Below are 19,555 nucleotides of genomic sequence, written 5' to 3'. Positions count from 1 at the left end.
AGCTGGCCCATGGTATCGACCCCTTTATTTTCCTCCTCGTTCCCCCGGCGTACACCTCCAGCGAAAGCCGCAGCCCCAGCTGCTGCCCGGGCACAAATCGCCCGTTCTGCTCTGGGAGCCGGCGGGAGGGCGGCGGGGGGGCGGGGAGCGGCAGGCCCCGCCCCGCCCCGCCCCGCCCCGCCCCCGCCGCTCGGCTCCGCTCCGGCTCCGGCTCCGGTATCCCCAGCCCCAGCCCGCGGGGGACGGGGGTGCGGGGACCGGTTCAGCCCTGCGATCTGTCCTAAAAACAGCTGCCCGATCTCCCTTTTCCCGCCCCGTACGCTAAAGGAGGGGTGGGCACTTAAAAATAGAGGCACCCTTTGGCCACGCGAAATAAAGTCGCTTAAAAAGCGAAAGTGCGGCTCCCCTCCGCCTCACAAAAGTGTGCGGAGAAAGGGGAGAAAATGTGGTTAAGTATATATTGCGTATATATATTAAGCAGATATACACGCAATAAATGGGCTCACCCTCTTTCCTCCAGAAGCAAAACCGAGGCTGTAAGACAAAAAACAAGGAAAAAAGCCGGTCGAGCCGCTGCAGGAGCGGCAGCCCTGGCGAGGGATGCTGAGAAGCAAACCGGGATTATCGCTTTCACTTCGAGGCTGGTTCCCTACCCGCTTCAGGAGGAGCAGAGCTGGTCACCCTCACTCCAGGTCACCAGGGTTCCTTCTCACCAGGGTACTCATCTACTGCAGGTGTGAGTGGTGAAGGTCACCTGGTGGGCGTCATAAACCTGGACCTTTCTCAGGTAATAAAAAACTAAGGAGACGCAACATCTGTAAAGAGTATGTTAGTGATTATGGATGAAAAGTACTCATCCCAACATTACTCAACACAGTCATTCATTACTTGAAAGTCAGTAATAAAACACCTAAGAGAGTGGAAGTTTGGCAGACACAGCGAGACACGAGATTAATGAGCACAGCCTCTATAGCTTTGGCAAACAGTGTCTATTCATCCAAAATATGTAAATAAAACCAAATGTAAAGACATGTATTTGAGTATTCTTGCATTCACCAGAACCAAAAACGCCCAGCTTCCTACGTATTTTGTCTTGTGGTTCACTGCATTTTTAAAGGAATTAGACAAATACTACCAGGGTGCTCATGCGCTGCTAGCTATCAAGCATCCTTGCAGGGTAAGTATATTGTGAATATCCCAGCTTTCACTGCAAATAGCTGTCATCACAAACTGTATTGTTAGACAACAAAAAATGTACATAAGTGATGCGGCTCTTTGGTGTCCACTGAACTCCTGTGGAAGACCGACCCATGGTCAGCCGTTCATGATGACAACAGGCCCCAGGTGCCCTGTGTCCCTTAGAAGCTGATTTCATACTACAATTTTTTCTTCCTTGTGGGAATTAATAAAATCTCTCTCTTCTATCTGGATGTGTATTTCTGCTAACATACAAATATTTAATATTTTGAGACTTCTACATCTGCTTAATTTACCAGAAATTTGCCAACAACTTTTCAAGTTGTAACGGACAGACAACACATGCATGTACACATACACAAAGCATGATCCCACAAACCTTCTATCATCAGACCAGTAACAAAGGAACGCAAGTATACCTAGAAATTGTGGGACTACACTCTAGAAAGTCTGCACACAACTTCCTGTCCAGGAGATCCAGGAAAAACCATGGTGTTTCACCGAAAGATCATCTGTGTGCACTGGAAAAGCAGCCTTTCACGGCTGCAGTCACTTTGCTTTTGAAAGTAATTTTTTTACACTCAGAATGTTAAAAAAAAAAAAATCCAGATGATATTTATGTTAAAAAATGTAATCTTGCACACCTTCTCTGGTAATACCTGCAGTCACAGATACATTTTGAGTACCCACTGAATAGAACAGAAAGCCTGTGATAGCAATGGTTCTTAACAGTTAATATAAAGGATGGATAAAGCATGCACTTGTTTTCCTTATCACATCAGTAAAATACATGATCAGGCTTACATGACATTTTAAAAAATATTCTTGTTTATATTCTAAAGTCTAATATTTACAGTTAAAAAAAGAATTCATTTACCATAAAATGAGGATGTGAATTCTACCACTATTAACCTGCACTTTTGAAGTGTTCTAGTTAGTATGACACGCTTTCCAGAAAACCAATAATTTAATCAGTAGCAGAAATTCTCCACAAAAATGTCTAGTGCTTCATATTCAAAGTATTATTTGATTGACAAAATTATATGTTTGTTTTCCTAGATGTAAGAATCTTAGACTGGAGAATCCCATGAATATTTCATATTTCTTACAGAGATAAGTCAGCTTATCTGAGAAGAACAAGTGTAATATATTTAATATATTTGTAAGGCATTGTTCCTCATGAAAATGGAATTTCTTTAAACTAAGTACTATTCCAAACCTAAAATGCATTAAAATAAGGTTACCAGGTTGTAATTTTTTTTACTTTTTTCCATCATTACTCTGTCATTAAAAATACTTAAATCATCTACTATTTTAGAATTATTATCTTCCCATAGCAGAAACAAAAAATCAGGATGCTATACAAGTTTCTAAAATAACTGTAAGTTATTAAGTTTTATATTCATAGAAATTCATTTCAGCTGTGCAGTTGCCTCACTTGAGGAGATGCTGTCAGCGTAACCAAGAGCAAAAAGAAAAGAACATGACCCATATTCTACAACGCAAGTGAATTAAACATGAATACTACAGGGCATAAGTGAAGCCAGACATCAAAGTACAGAGAGACTATTTCTAAGAGTGAGCAGTATCTTCCATTCTGCTCAGGATCAAAACGAGAACATAGGCAACATTTCTGGCAAGAAAACAAATATTCTCTACCAGGAAAAGTAAAAAAAATAGAAATGTTAAAGTAACACACCAAAAAAACCCATATATTTTTCAGTTTTATGTTGGCATAAGCTCCTTCTATATAGACAGATCACGTGTGTGTAGCACCTAAATGAATACAAAACTCTTGGTGCTGTCACCTTTTGACAAGCATGGTTTACAAAGCAGCATAAGCAGCAAAAAGTCCTCTTGTACTTAAAACCAAGCATCCCTCTGTTAAAACATGCAATAACCACAGTTCTTACTGATTGCTTTCTAAGCAGCCCTGGCAATCCATGGATGTCAGGCTGACAATACTCTATTAAGCAATTCTGGAATAGTCACAACCAGTGACAAACCTCTTTCATTCATCTACAAGCTATCTTTTAGCCAAAATTAACAAAGCACATAAGCACAAATGCAGATGCAGAGAAGAAAATCGAAGATGCAAGGAGGGTCCTGGCCTTCTAACACTGGCCAGATCAGCATACATGCTCTAACTTGTAAGATAAGGGTGAGGACCATGAAGTGAATTGAAACCTCCACAGCTGGATATAGTCCATCTTAAGTATTTGGGCATATATTCTGTGACAAAGGGTCACAAATTATCCCATTTTCAGTGCTTTGCTAGATCAAGGCCTGCCATTTGTTCTGTTTTGACATCTCTTGAAACTTTGGTGAGATACAGAAAAAACATTTTGGCAGAAGTTACATAGCAGTCCCATAGCAGGAAAGCCTTCAGCTGTTCCAGGCATGTAAATGTAACTGGATATAGAATTATAATAAGTGTAGCCATACGAGGCCTAAACAGCCAAAGTGTTATGAAAAATGAACCAAGCCCCAAGAGACACTGGTATATATTTTGTTGGGAGACAGGGAAGCTGAAGGGCACGTTGGGATTGAAACCGAGAGGTGGAACTTTTCCAGGTAAGGGATGGCAAGGAGCCATCCTTTATCAGGGATGGTTGCCTAGACTAGGCAAGACAAACTGGTTCAAAAACAGCAAATAGAACTGCTGGCCTCCACCAAGCAGAAACTACAATTTTGAATCTTGGGAAGTGTCTCTCTTCAGAGCAGATAAAGACTAAGAGAAACTAAAAGGTATTCATTCTAAGAAGAGGCAATTTCAGCCTTCTTAATGCTCCTGAATACTGTTCAGCTGATCCAGAAGGAACCTAGCAAAGCTTTTTTTAGATGACGCTTGTGGTGCAAATTATGTAAAAAGTGGGTGAGGAAGAAAAGCTGATCTGCATTTAAACTTAAAAGTATTTTTGCACTGAGAACCTAAACCGTTCCCAAGCCTATGTATATAAACACACACACACACACAGAGTACAGAAGACAGTGTATCACTGTAAGCGTTGTTTTGGGAGCACCTACAAAATCAGAATTACAATCCTCACGTAGAAGAAAAACCAGGGATAAAAAAATCATCTGTTGGACTTCCCAAAATGCAAACATCTTCTACTGTGTTTGACAATGCAGACTATGCTCCCATTTTTTTCTGATACTTGGTCTGTAATGCAATGTGTAATTATATCAAATTTCCAATTGTGTCCTTCTGAATACAATTCCAATTCAATTTTTTTTTCTGTAGAACAAACTTAAATGACTGGACTGATTTTGAAGTATTTGATTTTTCTTATTCTTGAATGGCTTAAGAATATTCCTAGAAACATGTACTATAAAGAAAAAAATTACACTGAGTTGGCATTTGCATTCTAAAACAGAAGTGCCTATTTTAGCTCTGCTTTTTAAAACCACATTAAAATACTTCCAGGAAGATCTCACCACTAATATGTGTTTTACAACACTGCCTTCTAGAGAGAGAATCTTGCGTCTATTCACTGTAAATCACTATTTTTGCGAGTTCCATTTGCTGAACACACTGTACCTTTTCAGCAAAGGCTGAGACGCCAGCCGCTGATACGCCTGCTTTCTATTTTAAGTGCAACCTCAGGGCAAGGCTCAAGACCAAATCTGTCAACTGTCCAGATTGTTTACCCTCAGGAATGCATTCAGAGCTGTGTTCAGAATAAGCCATACAGGATCTCTGGGTGAATATCCCACATGTATTCAAGCTCTGCAGATTACTCAGGGCACCCTTCTATGCAAAGTGGACGTGTCTATCTGTGGTGTGTATGTCCCGAGGTATCTCATCTCTTCCTGCAGTGATTTTGCCTGACTGAGAGCGGGTGTATGAGATGGACTTCATAATGATTCCAGCACACAAGAATGTGTTCCCCTTGACATGTGAGTCTTCTAGATAAGCCCCAAGACAATGACAACGTGAAAAGCTGGGGCAAGGTACACTTCACTCTTCAGGGTCTTCCCAAGGCTCACTTTACAAGCCTCTGAGACCTATCAAGCATTCATTTAATTCAATATTCAGCTAATGCCTGCTGTTGTGGAAAGGAAAGATTAAGGAATGTATAAAAGCAAAGAGATCAGAAACTGAAGGATACCTTAGTTTTTGTGGAGGAAAACCTCTCCAAAATCACAAAAATAAATTGAATCTCTTAGCTTAATATGGATTATTAAATGCCACATGTGAAAAAAACAGTGCAATTTAAATCAAGGCAAAAATTTTGGTATGTATATACTTTTTCCTTCTAAAATTGAAAAGGTGAACTGAACAGCTGAGATAATGAGGCTTGAAAAGAGTAACATTCATAGCCTAGCAGTCTCTCAATCATTCTGCCAAGCAGTAAGTAGCTAGAGACAGCTATCATTGTCCAATGACGGTTTACTGAGAGTTAACCTGACTGTGAGGACATCAAAAAAGTTTTAGGGAGAACATAAAAACTTTCCTTTACTTTCAACTTATTTACTACAGTAAAATAATGAGAATTCTTTTCTTATCTGTATATAATCAAATAAGAGAAAGATGTGTCAGTAGCAAGGCTCTAATGACTATGTTCTGGTATCTAAATTGCTAGACCTTAATTTCTATCAAATTATCGTTACACTCTTTGCCTTTTTTTTTAAGAGGACTTCCATTTTTTTTCCCCAAATGTTGTTTGGAATATTTTCTTTACTTTCCTGGTTACATTTAGTATTTTTAAATGCTTATTTTGACAAACAGGAAAACCTGGCTACCAAGAAAAAGAAGTTCGAGGCCTGCTCTTGTACTTCCTTCCTTTGTTCTCCATTCAAACATGACAAATTTTTACATAAAATGCAATACGAGCACAGCACAATGAAATTTTTTTTTTGCAATGTACATATATTATCAATCATATTATGTTAAAATTTGCTTTCTGGAACATTGAGTGTAAGCCTAGAAGAACAATTCTTTTTTTAAAAAAAAAAATTTCCAGTAGAACAAGCAAATTCAATAAACTTTTTTAAATAGAAAAAAAAAATCTTAAAATAAATGGTGACTACTACTACACTTTCCCTTCAAAGTTTGTCAAGAAAGTCAGTGAAATGCACTAACACTGTACCTCAGTTTTGTGTGTCAGATCTGTTAAGGCCACTGACCCCAGCCAGTATTTCATTGCTCTTCATTATCATTCTATATTAGAATTCTTCCGGAATTTAGAACCTTTAAAAAGGCTCACTGAATGTGCCCAAATTTTAGCTGGCATAAGGTTGCACATGGAGGTCCTGATTACAGTTCCCTTTCCATTCCTGTTGCATCACTCCTCAGTATCACAACTTTTCCCCCGTCTCCTACATTTGGAGCTCCAGAGCTCAGATTTGTTACCTTTCTGAGAAAATTACAAAGTTTCTTTTCTCCTCCTTGTTAAAGCTGCTGCTAAGAATGCAAGGCAGGACAGAGTTGAGATCTAAAGTGGTCCTTCTATAAAACTCTCATTTATTTGTCCTGGTTTTGGCTAGGATAGAGTTAATTCTCCTCTCAGTAGCTGATGTGTTTTGGATTTCATATGTGAAGATGTTGACAAACACACTAATTTCACAAATTGTTGCTAAAGAGACCAAGGTCACTGTCTGGCTTCCCACGTTTCGCGGATGTGCAGGTACAGGGAGCTGGGAGGGGGAGGGTGATTGAGCAGCTGTGTGGTACTTGGTTGCTGACTGTAGCTAAACCATGACAAAGAGATATTTGACAGTACAACAGCAAAAGGCTCCTTAAATATGTATTTTTACAGTCCGAAGAAAAAGTAAATGTTGAATAGACACATGCCTTATGCTCTTTAAAGTTCTGGAAATCAGTACTAATACGTTACTTCTGCTGACTTTCTGGTGAGAACAGGACCCCAGTGTTTCAGGTAATTTTTCAGTCTCTTGCCATATTATTCCGGTATGCCAGTGAAAATGTGGTACTTGGTGCTGTGCAAATAAATACTCAGCATTAAAGAACAGAAATGAAGTGACCAATGGTAGTTTCTGTGCATTACAGCCATGTTTTTAAGATTGTATCAAAGGTTTTTCATGATTCATGGGAGGAGCATAAAGTCAGCAAAGGAATCCATGTAAAACCTACATTTAAAACACCACAATTCATGAGGTTTTGATGTTGTGAACTGACAGCACTTGCTAGATGGCTGCATCTTAATATGGTTCACTGAAATCTGCCTATGTGCTGTCATTTGCTTTAGTAAACTCTATAGCTGACCAAGGAACACACCTTAACCAATCTGTTTGTTCAGATTATAAAGAAAAAAAAAAGCATTTTGAAAGAAAAGGATTAACCCTTCACCCCCTTTCCTTTGAAATAACACAATTCACCTCAAAGCTTTGCAGAAAAGGAATCTCTAGATCTGAATATATCCTTAAACACATCATTTTCTTTCACAGCCAACAGCCCTTCTAAAAGATCAGCCACAGTGGGAAGAAGGTCTGCACAGCAAGAGAGAAGGATACTCTGATCAGTGACAAGGTTCAGTACAGAGAATCCTCCATTTTAAGTGCTTCAGTGGCACACACATATGAAACGTGCAGAAAGCCAGAGCAATGACCAAGACTGATGCCCAGAGGAATTGTCCCTACTCATTGCAGGGGGGCTGGACTAGATGACCTTTAAAGGTCCCTTCCAATCCAGACTACTCCATGATTCTGATTTTAATTTTAGCCTCCTCCAGCCAATGAGATGAGAAAGCAGCTTAGTCTTCCAAGCAGTTAATTCTCCACCATTGCCAGGGCTTTAACCACTGGCAGCAGGCAAGATGTCCTTATTCCACGTCTGCGCCACACACCTGCGAGACTCCATAGCAGCAGCATCTTTTCAGCCTACCTAAACCCATTCAGCTCAGCGAAGGGCCAGGCGGGCTAACAGCCCATGCCACCGCAGAGATCAGGCTGGACTATGGAAGCATTTCTGGCCTTATACTTCATGCAGTTTCAACAGCTACTTTCAGACATTCAGCAGTATCCCCTTTGAGTTTCAAACAGAAATCAAGTATGGACCCTTCAGACTACTCTCCTGTTTGAATTGTTTCAGCTGATTTATGTGCAGCACCATAGCTTTCATCTGAGATGCACTATGTAATTTAAAGCAGTATGTACAAGGTTAAGCTCGTAACTACACCAGCTAAAACTGATATATGGAGTACAATCTTTTGCAGGTAGCAAATGTACTAAACTGTTGAGCCCTACTCTGAGTATATGGGTTAAAACAATCTTATTTCAGGAACAACTTTGCTCTCAGTCCTTAATAAAAAGATAGAAATGGGGCAATGGAAAGTATTTTAGGATCTAGCCCACATATTCTAGAATATTATAAACATTTAGTCTAGGAATCACTTATTGATTGCAATTTTTAAAAGCTGTTTCTTTCCTTTTACAAGTTTTTTTTTTCTGTTTTAATTTGAATTATGAAAAGGATGAGGAAAACAGCATAGAATGTGAAATGTTCCTTCTCAAAAAAGGCACAAAAATGCTTTCATTATTAATATATCTTTGCATCAAGTGTACTGAATAATCTGCATTTATCACTTGCAAGTGATCCCTTAGCATATGGTCTACCAACACATCATAAATGTATGGCCAAAGGATTGAAAGTTGGGCAAATGCTGGTTTAATTTTAACTAATAGGTATTACACTGCCACGGCTGCCTGTGCATGAATCTATCAGATTCATCATCATTAAGAGAAATGCCAGGGAGTCTCTGCTAAAAGATCAGGACAGGCAGTATCACTGACTCATTTCTTTTGGTATTCTGCTCCAAGCTTTCATGCGACCAAAGCAAAAAACTAATTCTAAATGGAAAGGAAAGGAGAACTGGGAATGTCAGCCAGCTTTTCCTTTCTCAGATGACTGTGAACTAAACTCCTTTTGGTTAGTCATACATAGATTCTTGTTATTCCCTTCATACATTCTTCTTAGAAAAACTTAAGTAACACAAAAATTATGTCCTGCCCCAACATTACCAGAAACTTCTGCTGGAACCCAGTCATTCCTTTGCTACAAATCAACAGCCTCCTAATTGCAATATTGATATAAACAAATAGTTCTGCCAGTTTTCCATTGGCCTCCAGTTACAGATGAGGTAAAATATTAGGGTTCATTAAAATAATGTATATCTAATCATACTATTTCCTCAAGAGACTCAAACATTAACAAAATATACTTACAGATTTAAAATTAAAATACATACATTTTCAAATAAATAAGTTATTTCATAATTCATTATGTATAAGAGTATTGACAACAATTAATCTGAATGTTCTGTATACCTGGACGAAGTAAAAAGAAGAATAAGCAAAGCAAAGCTTGTGCATTATGATTTTCTATCACATTTCTATAAAAAAGTTTTAGAAGTGATATCTACTTAATATAAAGTTGGTAACACTGAAAGTGCGTAATTTGAAAGTTCTCCTAGAAATCTATGGAGTCAAAAGTAAGCTAACAGCTAGGAGTAATTTACTGGAAGGTTCTCAAAAAAAAAGCCAGCTAGCACTACACCTAGAATACTTCCTTATGTCTTCATCTAGAAACATGTTTATTGTTTTTCAATCTCAATTTTTAAGATTTATAACTTAAGTGTGTTTCATATATGAAGATGATTCCACTTGTACAAAAATTATATCATTTTGAGAAAAATATTTTCATTCTTAAAAAGGAATCCAAGAATTTGGAACTTTGACCGAGATGCCTATATTAACCAAGTGCAACAAAAGTAACTCAGTGGGCATTCCTACATATTTCTTTACTCCAAGGACATAGTGATATTTACAAAGGTAAAAAAAAAAAGGGAATGTGATCCTGCATTTGCTGTCAGAACAAGGAGAGGATACAGTATCTACTAAGTGAAACAACAAATTCTTTCTCCCTTCCTCAATGCATTGAAAAATATTTCTTTAAAAAATGTGTTCATGTATAAACAGGCTTTAAAAGAAGTAAAATGGTTTCCCTTTTTTTGCTCTGTATTCTATTTATTTCCATAAAATTTCTGTGTACAGTACAAACTGCAACTCTGTTTCCCTCCTGAAGAAGGGAAAGGGACATTTGTTGTCATCCTTAACAATGATAAATATGTTTCGGAGATACAAGAAATCATTGGTTACACCTTCAGTATCTGTTTGCAGGGGGGCTGGACCAGATGACCTTTGAAGGTCCCTTCCAACCCTAACCATTCTATGATTCTGTGCTCTAATTTTTAAACTGCTGTTTCATACTAATTGATAAAATAGGATTTATCCATTTATTCTAATTACAATGTTAAACATGAATTTATTATTTACGTGCTGATGAAGCGTTTATGTAAGAATGCAAAAGATAGCATAGCTTGGAAAATAAGCTCACATACAAACATAACAACGTGCGACAATCAAAAAAGATACTCCTTTAAGTGGGCATTCAGAAACATGTTGATGTATGAGGCTCTCCAAACTGCTTCCAAAGAGAAGGAATATTTCAGTGAATCATGTACTACCAATACATGTGAAAATGAACAGCTGGGCTGTACTCAGTCCAAAGCCAATCATGGGGAATCTCCCGAGCAACTGGTAGAAAGCAGCTTTGATATATGTCAAAGGACCATACGAGTCCCATGGTCAAAGGCTGTCCAAAAGCATTTATTCAATCCTTTTCTGGTTTGCTTTTTCTTAACCTCCTCCATGTGAACACCACCCACTTCCGTGGCTAAATTGATTATAAGGTTTCCAGCAAGAAAAGAGCTGCTGAAAAGGAACGTTTTGCATCACCTCACAGTAAAGGAAATACCAGGAGTTATGCTATGTAGACATGTATGCATGTGCATAGACACAAACATGCAAATACACACACAAACATACAGATATATATATATATATACACATGTGTGTGTGTGTGTATGTATCAACCCTATATACCGTCTCTAATGAACGCCAAAAAACAGGCACCAAACAGATGATTTAGACGGGAGTGATGTGTCTGCATCCAAAAACTGAAGAAAACCCCCAAATATTCTACTATTGCCCAACAGTAGAAGTAGTCATGTTCAGAACGGGCTCAGTTTGAACAGCCTGGGCTCTATCTGCTTGGCATCCAGAAACTGGACACTCACTTTGCTAAATCGGTCATAAGATTAAGAGTCCAGTGGGAATTTTAACATTGTGCCTGTGACCTCCGTAACACTAGACACTCCAAGAAATAATCACAGGATTATTGAGTCTGAATGGGGCAGTGGGGGCTCATTCTTTAGCCCTACAAGATCTGAATTCTTTGCTTCTCTGAAGAAACTCCTCGAAGAACACAGGTGCATCATTCAGCTTCCATGCTAAGCTCACGGTTGTGGCTTTTCCAGCCTTCAAGGGGCTTGAATTCCCCCAAGCTGGGGGAAGAAAAAAGCCCTGATGTCCAATTTGAGTGGGAATTGTAACCGAACTATATATGTAATTAATATTTCCTCTTTAAAATAATTTTTTTTAAAGTTATTTAAAATTTAAAAACCTGATTTAAGTACCCGTATATCATCAGCAGAGGATACTGGGCTTTGAATCCCAGTAGAGTGAGATACCTAACTAAAAATCAAAGGAAAACAGAGAGGTGTTCACACAGTTATTTGCTGGGTGTTTCCCACTGGCTTGTTCAACACAGTATTCAGTTCCGCCTGCAATTTCTTGACTCTGCTCTGAGATACTGGACTCTGCATGCAACTGGAAATGGAGGCATCTTATTCTGAGGCCAAATTCTTACAAAGGATTCTCACCTAAAACCTTTCTTTCACTCATAAGTTTTGTTTATACACAAAGATATATAAAAAACCCCTCCTTTAATACAAAAGATTTTTGAAAAGAAAAAATATATGTGAGAAGCTCTGGCTAGATAACTACAAGACAACTGGAAGATGTAAATGACTGAGGTAACAGCTAATCCAGATCGTAGATGTTAATTGAGATATTTGGAGATAGCATCTTTACATCCTGGGTAATACGTCAGGAAAGGAAATCACAATATGCAGAAAATGGAATTCACCAATAATGAAGATCACGAAGAATTCAGCATTATTTCTAAGAGAGTACATCCATAAGTAGGTATATTTGCCATGTAAAATAATGATTGCTTTTACTTGCTTTCATGTGAAAATAACATTTCTAATATTAAAGATACTCTTCTGCCAAAGGTTGTATAATATACTAATCAAGTGATGTAAATTTTTAACATCCGATGTGTTTTGTGTTTGCAATACAATAGATGGGAATGGGGAAGAAAAACTATAGAGCTTGCTTGCATTTGAAAGAGAAAACAAGTTAACACCGGCTGGGAATTTTAAAGTACTAAAACCTGTTTCTGAATAATTCCATATGTGAACACTCTTATTTTGGAATAAGAGTGCTTTGTTCCTGTTCAGCTTGACCCACTTTCCAAGTGTATTTAATTAGGAGCAGTTTTATGTATAAGAAAGTCTTTTGTTTGTTCTCCTGATTAAAGCAATAAAATCCAGTATCTAGGGTTTCTGATTAAAAACACCTTAAACATTTAAAAAAAATAACCAAGTTACAGAAACAGTGCCTACATATTAAAATGCCATTCTGGCATTTTCACTGTTTCCCTAAATAAGTGATTTCAAAGGTAAAAGGTTTTTTAAACAGTCTTCAGTCGGCAATTACTTCCTGCTAAAATCCATAAGCTGTGGATGGATGGTTACTCAGAATTCTTTAAGACAAATCTGCTCTTTGCAAAATATGATGTTCTTAAAAGTATATGCCAATGGATGAACTGCAGTGTCTCAGCACTTCAGAAATCAAGCTATTTACCTAAAGGAAAACCATGCAGTCTAGAGAGGACAAGAGGAGCTCACTCTTCCTGTACTCATAGCTGACCCAAATCCAGATGAACAGAATCTGTGGTGGCAGCTCAAGCTTTCAGGCTCAGCACTGAGCCAAACACATGCACCCAGATACCTGCTCAGAATACAAGCGGTGTGAATCCACACTGACTCAGAAAATAGAGTGTAGATATGTTTAAAAACTGGAAGCCTAACTTCAAGTGTCTGTAAGTATGTCTAACAAGTGTGCGCATGTACGGCATGGTACCACAGCTTTGGCCACATAAGTCTCCTGACCCACTGACGCTTGTGTAGAAATCAGTACATAGCATCAGCCTAGAGATGGCAGCCAACACTTGAGAAGCAGGATGAACAGCTTCATTGAGCATTGCCATCTCCAGTGCTCCTTGTCTATTCCACAGCACAAGCAAGCAGGGTACTTTAAACCACCAAACTGGTTTGTATCATGATAGTTTCTATCATGAGTGGTTAACACACTTAATCTTGCAATAGAACAGTGGAGGAATGTTCACACAACATGAAAGGCAGTGTAAAAAAGTTACATCTTATGCACTGCTCAGCTATTTACTATCGGCTGTAAACGGCAGCGTTTGGCACCATTCTGCCTACAGTGGTTCTACTCTAACCCATGTCCTCTGGTAAATTTTCAAGCTGTGGGGCAGGAGGATTAAGCCCAATGCTGGACTGTTCACAGCTGGACAGCTGACAAATAAGGGCCCATAGGCAGACTCAGACATAATTCACTAAGAACAAATGGAAACTCTTCACCTATGTAATAAAGCAACGTGTTTATGAATAGTATGGTGCAACTCCCTAAAAATTCTCTATACTGCATGAGTGACACCTTCCAATTGTTCCTACCCAACAGATCTGTGTAACTGTCCTATAAACAGAGAGGTGTTTCAGATTTCTCTCCTGTCATTAAATCTTAATTCAGATCCTAAATGTTCAATCTTCATTTGAAAAACAGAAGATTGCATACTATGTATTCAGCAGGTTCTGATGTGTTTAAGAACAAATTAAAACTTCAAGTAATTTGGCAGGTTACTGTTAAGACAATAGCCTGTCTGTTAAGACAATAATGGTATGTTTTAGCTCGCAGTTGATGTAATCTTGCTCTTACATTCTACTGCTTCCATAAGAAACAGCGCATTGCTGCTTTCTAGGAAACAAGAAATGACACTACATGCCACATTAACAATGCTTCTTTAAAATCTGTCACATTTTATCTTTAAATTATTTCCACTGAAAAGAAACTACATTTCCAAATACTATGGGCTTCAAAAACATTTTATGTACAGGTTAAGAAAACTACTGGAAATGAAAATATCACCTGTTTCTATTTCATTGCTGAGAACTCTTCTGCACTAGAAATGTGAGCTGTAGTATTAAGCAAAATAAGCCCTTCTCCTCAGCAACTAAATTTCTATGTCAGTGTTTATATTATTCCTGAAGTACTGATCTCTATTGATCTGCAACCATGTCTTATTTCAGAACACCTCACAGGGATTAGGCAGGAAGCTCAGCAGACTCTCCCTGTGCAACCATGCAGCACACTGGATAAGCTCTTCAGATCTGCACTATCAACAACTGAAAAATAGCGACATTTGAACAATGGAAAACTGATTTTCCTTTCACTCCATGTTCTTCGAACTACCGAAAAGCACTCCTCACAGGAACTGCAGAAGAACTTAATTCAATTACAGTAAGTCAAATATACCTTCCATTTGATGTTAAGATTATCCAAAAAATACGTATCAACAAAAGCAACATCCTAGCTGGGAAAATTTTAAGAATAAAAAGTAATTATCTTCTACTGATCTATTCAATGAAAGAATATTACATATTTACTTTACTCCTTATCTCCTAGGTGGTCTGTTTACTTTTGCATTTAACATATCTTGAAATTATTGTTTTACATACTTTCAATGTATTTTTAATAAATTAAATTTAGGAATAAATTAGTTGTTTGGACACTAAAGTCTGCTTGAGGAAAAATGTCTTTAAAGCAGAAATACTGAAGCTAGAAAAAAGCTGCTAGATGTTATTAAATTGTATTTAATAGCATACTATGTTATGTTCTGAAAAATCAGTTCTGCCTGTTTTACATACTTAGCTCAAGAGTGGTTACTCACAACCTAATAGAGTGGAGAAGGTAGAAGCTAGACTACAAACAGACCCTCAAGGAAAGAAAAAGTAAGGAGTGAAAGAAACAGACCTAGGGGTATTTTGAAATAATAGAAAAAGAAGAAAGAAGGACAGATAACAGATAAAATCAAAGAATGATTCATTATTTCAGAAAAAGTGATTCGCTGCCACATGAGCAAGGAGAGTAAAAGAAACTAACACATGATATGCGGAGTATGTAGAACTGGACAATCAAAACAGCACTTACTTGGTTACCATTGCTGTTTCCAATGTGAGAAAATATTTAATTGCTGTATAAATAAAATCAATCACATTTAGGTCAAACCATCTATAGATAGAGAAGCAGGATTATATCTAAAGGAGATAAGTGGCATGCTTTCTCTTCATTTAAGCCAGTGCCACTTCAAAAGGATTTCAGGCAAATTGGGCAAACTTCATATTGCAGACTATATTTGAACTCTCTTCTTCCTTGATGATGAAGTTGAAATATTACTGTATTTTTGTTTGACACTGTAAGCGCATGTTTTAAAAAGAGCAAACTGAGGGATGTTGACAATCTATCCAAGTGTTTTCCAGTTCTTTTATTTTCAGTCGTCTTTTTCTTCTCAGTATTATTTTGAGTTCATAAAGTGACATTATTATAGGTATTTTCTGTTTCAGGTATAGATGAGCCTTTTCTTCTGTTCTCTCTTGATTCTTTCCTCTTGGTGGATATCCCCAAAACCTATTGCTGACAAACTTATCTTCAGTGTGGAGAGCTCTTATACAAGGTACCAGCATCTTGCTCCTTATTTGGGACATGGCTGTTGAGCAGCTGCCTGGCTAACACTGTAAAATGTAATGTGGAAGCATAAACTGCACCACTAAATCCTAACTCAAGGCTATTAAAGTTTAAGTAACTAAAGTTGCTTAAACAATCCAACCAGCCTAACAGCAGCAATCTACAAGAATAAATTTTGTTTGTAATGTGTTCTGTTCATAATGTTGTTGATCTCCCTCAGAAACACGAAGCTCGCAAGTATCATGCATCTTTTTGTCATTTAGTTGAAAATTTGTATCTTTACATATACATATATAAAATTAACAAGCAAGCTAATTAAGAAATATCAACAACTCTTCAAGTAGCATATCTTAGACTCGCATTCTTGCCTATCTTAGACACCTCTTGCCTGTCTTATACACACATTTTAGGATGAGATGAATGACTTTCTGTAGGTGTCTCCCATTTCAGAGAGACTGCAGAAGGTACCTTGATGACAAGGTCAGACTAGACACCGAACCTGTGCATATATGTTCCACTGCAACGAAAATCGACCCACTAATGTTCTGCTACTTAAAAAGGCATCTGTTTGAGGAATTATTTGAGCAGCAAGGAGCATTACCTTTTACCATATTATTATGCTTTTATCCAGATAAAATAGATGTTTTTAGTCTGATATTTCAATTTCCCTATTGCTACTGCCAGATTGCAAGGGTTAAAGGGAACTGTAAGAGCACTTTAGCCTCCAACTTGGCACACATTCCAGATATACGAGTTCTGGTTGTGCAGAAAGTAAAAGTAACCTGCTAGGTGGTTTCCAGCAAAGAAGAGACTTTGTGAAGCTTTTCTATCTCAGAGATAGCACAGGGGAAGTCTGATATATAAACTTCTCCATACTAGCCACTCAGGAGAACCTTATCACAGTTTACAGGCTGAACACAGCTTGGTATGTGACAAATTTCTTTCATGTGTATATAATCTTATTTTACATTATATTATTATAAACAAATATTCTTTAAAACAAGTCTACAAAACTCTTCATGAATGGATCCTGAAAGTACTTAGGTGAGATAATTAATGCTAAAGACACATTTAACATAAGAAGATTTACATAATGCTTCCTTTGATGGTCAGAGGGTCTATTTAACATCTTCACCGTGATATAAAGAACTGACCAATCACTCAGGTGAAGAACAATATGCTGAGAAGCTCAATTCCTTCCAGCATTCACTGGTCTTCTTTGGGATTTGAGGTGACATACAACAGCTGCCATGAGGTGGATGGTCTGAAGAAGGACACTTTGTTGGCTTGCTGTTTTGTTTGCTTTAAACAATAAACTGAACTCTACTTTGAGGATGGTGCTTCAACATTATTGTCACAGTCGTGTCAAATTTTAACTCCTGAATACATACCCTGTGGGGCTGGCATACAGATGCAGAGAAAACTTCTGGTGCAGATGTCTGTAGGCTCTGCTGAAGATAGTGGATGCTGCTCTGTGACATATTGCCAAAGCCTGTTTACTTGCTGTGCATACTGCTGCAGCTCAGCAGGTGTTTCACCTCTACCTTTATTCATATCAAGCTTTTATGCATCCCATATTCTTAAACATGCTTTTAAAATCCGCAGCTACCAAGCCAACATGCATTGTGGCACTTATTAGCCATGGTAGTACGCAATTCTTTGTTGTGCATGTATTTCTGTTTCTAACACTACTTCTGATAACTTTCTACATCTTTTCATCCTACTATATGCATAACACTCAAGTCTGGCCCAAACTCTAGGTAACAAAAAGTAAATATTGGTTTTGTATGTTCTGCGCACTTCAAGGAAAGAAGGTAACTGCTTGAGTACATGTACATGTAGAAAGAACTAGAGCTGGATACAGTGTTTTGTCTGTATTCAGTTATTTGCAATTTTCTCTGTCACTGATGTATTAATAGAACTGCATTAACTGCCTCATGTTTATGTGAATATCTTAACTACCTACAATTAATAAAATCCCTATTCAAATAACATTTTAAAACATTTTAAAATGAGTTTTTCAAAATTCATTACAATATAGTTTCTTCTTCTCTGAAATTAAAAAATAAGTAATATAAACTCTGTTCCAATATAGCTGTTTTCCTTCTCCTATTTGCTTTAGATAATACATATTAGCATGTACAAAACCAGAAAAATTAAATGCCTGTATCTGGGCAAGATGCATCTATGTCCATATAGGACCATGAAAAGTGAGGATAATAGTATTACACTTTCTTAATGTGGTATCAGTGAAGAATATCCATTCAAATACTATGGCTAGAGAAAGCCAGATGTAGTACTCATGTAAAAATAATTAAGATGAGTCTGTTTGGACTGTGAAAATGACACTTCCCATAAATTCTTTACGCATTGTCACACAAGGATGGAGTTAAAGCCAAACAAGCATCTGATTCTTGCTTTGAATACCAGTTGATTGACTGCTGTTATAGACCACTTAATGGATTTAATATTCAAAAGACAGCTGAAAATCTGACTGTTTCATTTCAGGATTCTGTCAGTAAAAAGGCAAGTTCAAGAACAGAGATTTAAACAAATGTTTTGAGAAAACATTGTCAATATCCACCAAATATACTACTAAACAGCTTTTACTTGTAATTAGTTATTTACCAAATTCCTTAATCAGATATATATTCCAAAATATTCTGAAGTATATTTGTGAATAGTGGACCCTTAATTTCACCCAAATGAAAAACTTTATACTATGTTAAATAATCTTTTAATTTCTGTTTCTCTAAGCATTTGGATGCATATAAATAATATTTGAATGTACAAACGTGCACAGAAGACATTACATATATAGTTATATGCATAGATATAAACATAACTATGCACAACACAAGGCAATAAATAGGATAATATCTTTAGACAGACAGACAGATAGATAGGTATAAATATATCTAATTTTAACTGGTCTGGATTTGGCAACAGTGTTGTCACTAATTTAAACAGACATCCTGCACTTTTTTCCTCTGTACGTCTTTTAGTTTGTTTTGTACAGTCTACCTAAGCTAAATAAAGGTGGCCCTAAGTCAAACAAAAACATAAACAGCAATTAGCATTTGCAAAGTGCCTGACATATTTAAAGTATTGTATAAGTATTTAGTCATAAGCCCTCAAAACAGTTCTCAAGACCATTGAGCACTTCCACCACCAACGCTGCGGCACAGGGCAACAAGTTACCACATGGCAGAAACCAAGTCATCACCAAAGCCCTGCACAGAGTCCTGGAACCAGCACTAAACTTTTAATAGTGGTCTTTATGTAAAGCTAGTCCAAACAACAGGAATTTAGAAGTAGTACTAACTGTTTGTGAACACCCTTTGTCTTCAACATAGTGTTAGTTTTATAGCATTACGAATGAAACAATCCAGATCTTGAAAAGTGGCTGAAAAACAGCAGATGAGGCACCAGGTATCATCAGGTACAAGCTGCCTATTAACCAGGTATAAGTTTTTGTAATGACGAAAAGAACAACATGTGCTTAGGAGAAATTGAGCATAATGAATTATTGACATGTATTTCTGACAATTATAAGACTTTGAAAGTTGTATCTTTCCATCACAATTAGCTCAACTAGAACAGG

At 37.4% G+C, this 19,555-nt stretch overlaps 1 protein-coding gene across 2 annotated transcripts in view; it reads right to left on the bottom strand.

The window, feature by feature from the left end:
• AKAP7 (A-kinase anchoring protein 7) overlaps nt 1–19,555 on the bottom strand; it is an 86,869-nt gene that overhangs the window by 27,082 nt on the left and 40,232 nt on the right. The gene's annotated exons all lie outside the window — the stretch shown is intronic.

Source organism: Chlamydotis macqueenii, chromosome 3, assembly GCF_036417535.1.
Source record: "Chlamydotis macqueenii isolate bChlMac1 chromosome 3, bChlMac1.mat, whole genome shotgun sequence".
NCBI classification, from domain to species: Eukaryota; Metazoa; Chordata; class Aves; order Otidiformes; family Otididae; genus Chlamydotis; species Chlamydotis macqueenii.
Note: the sequence above shows the minus strand (reverse complement) of the source record. Positions and strands in the feature narration are given on the sequence as shown.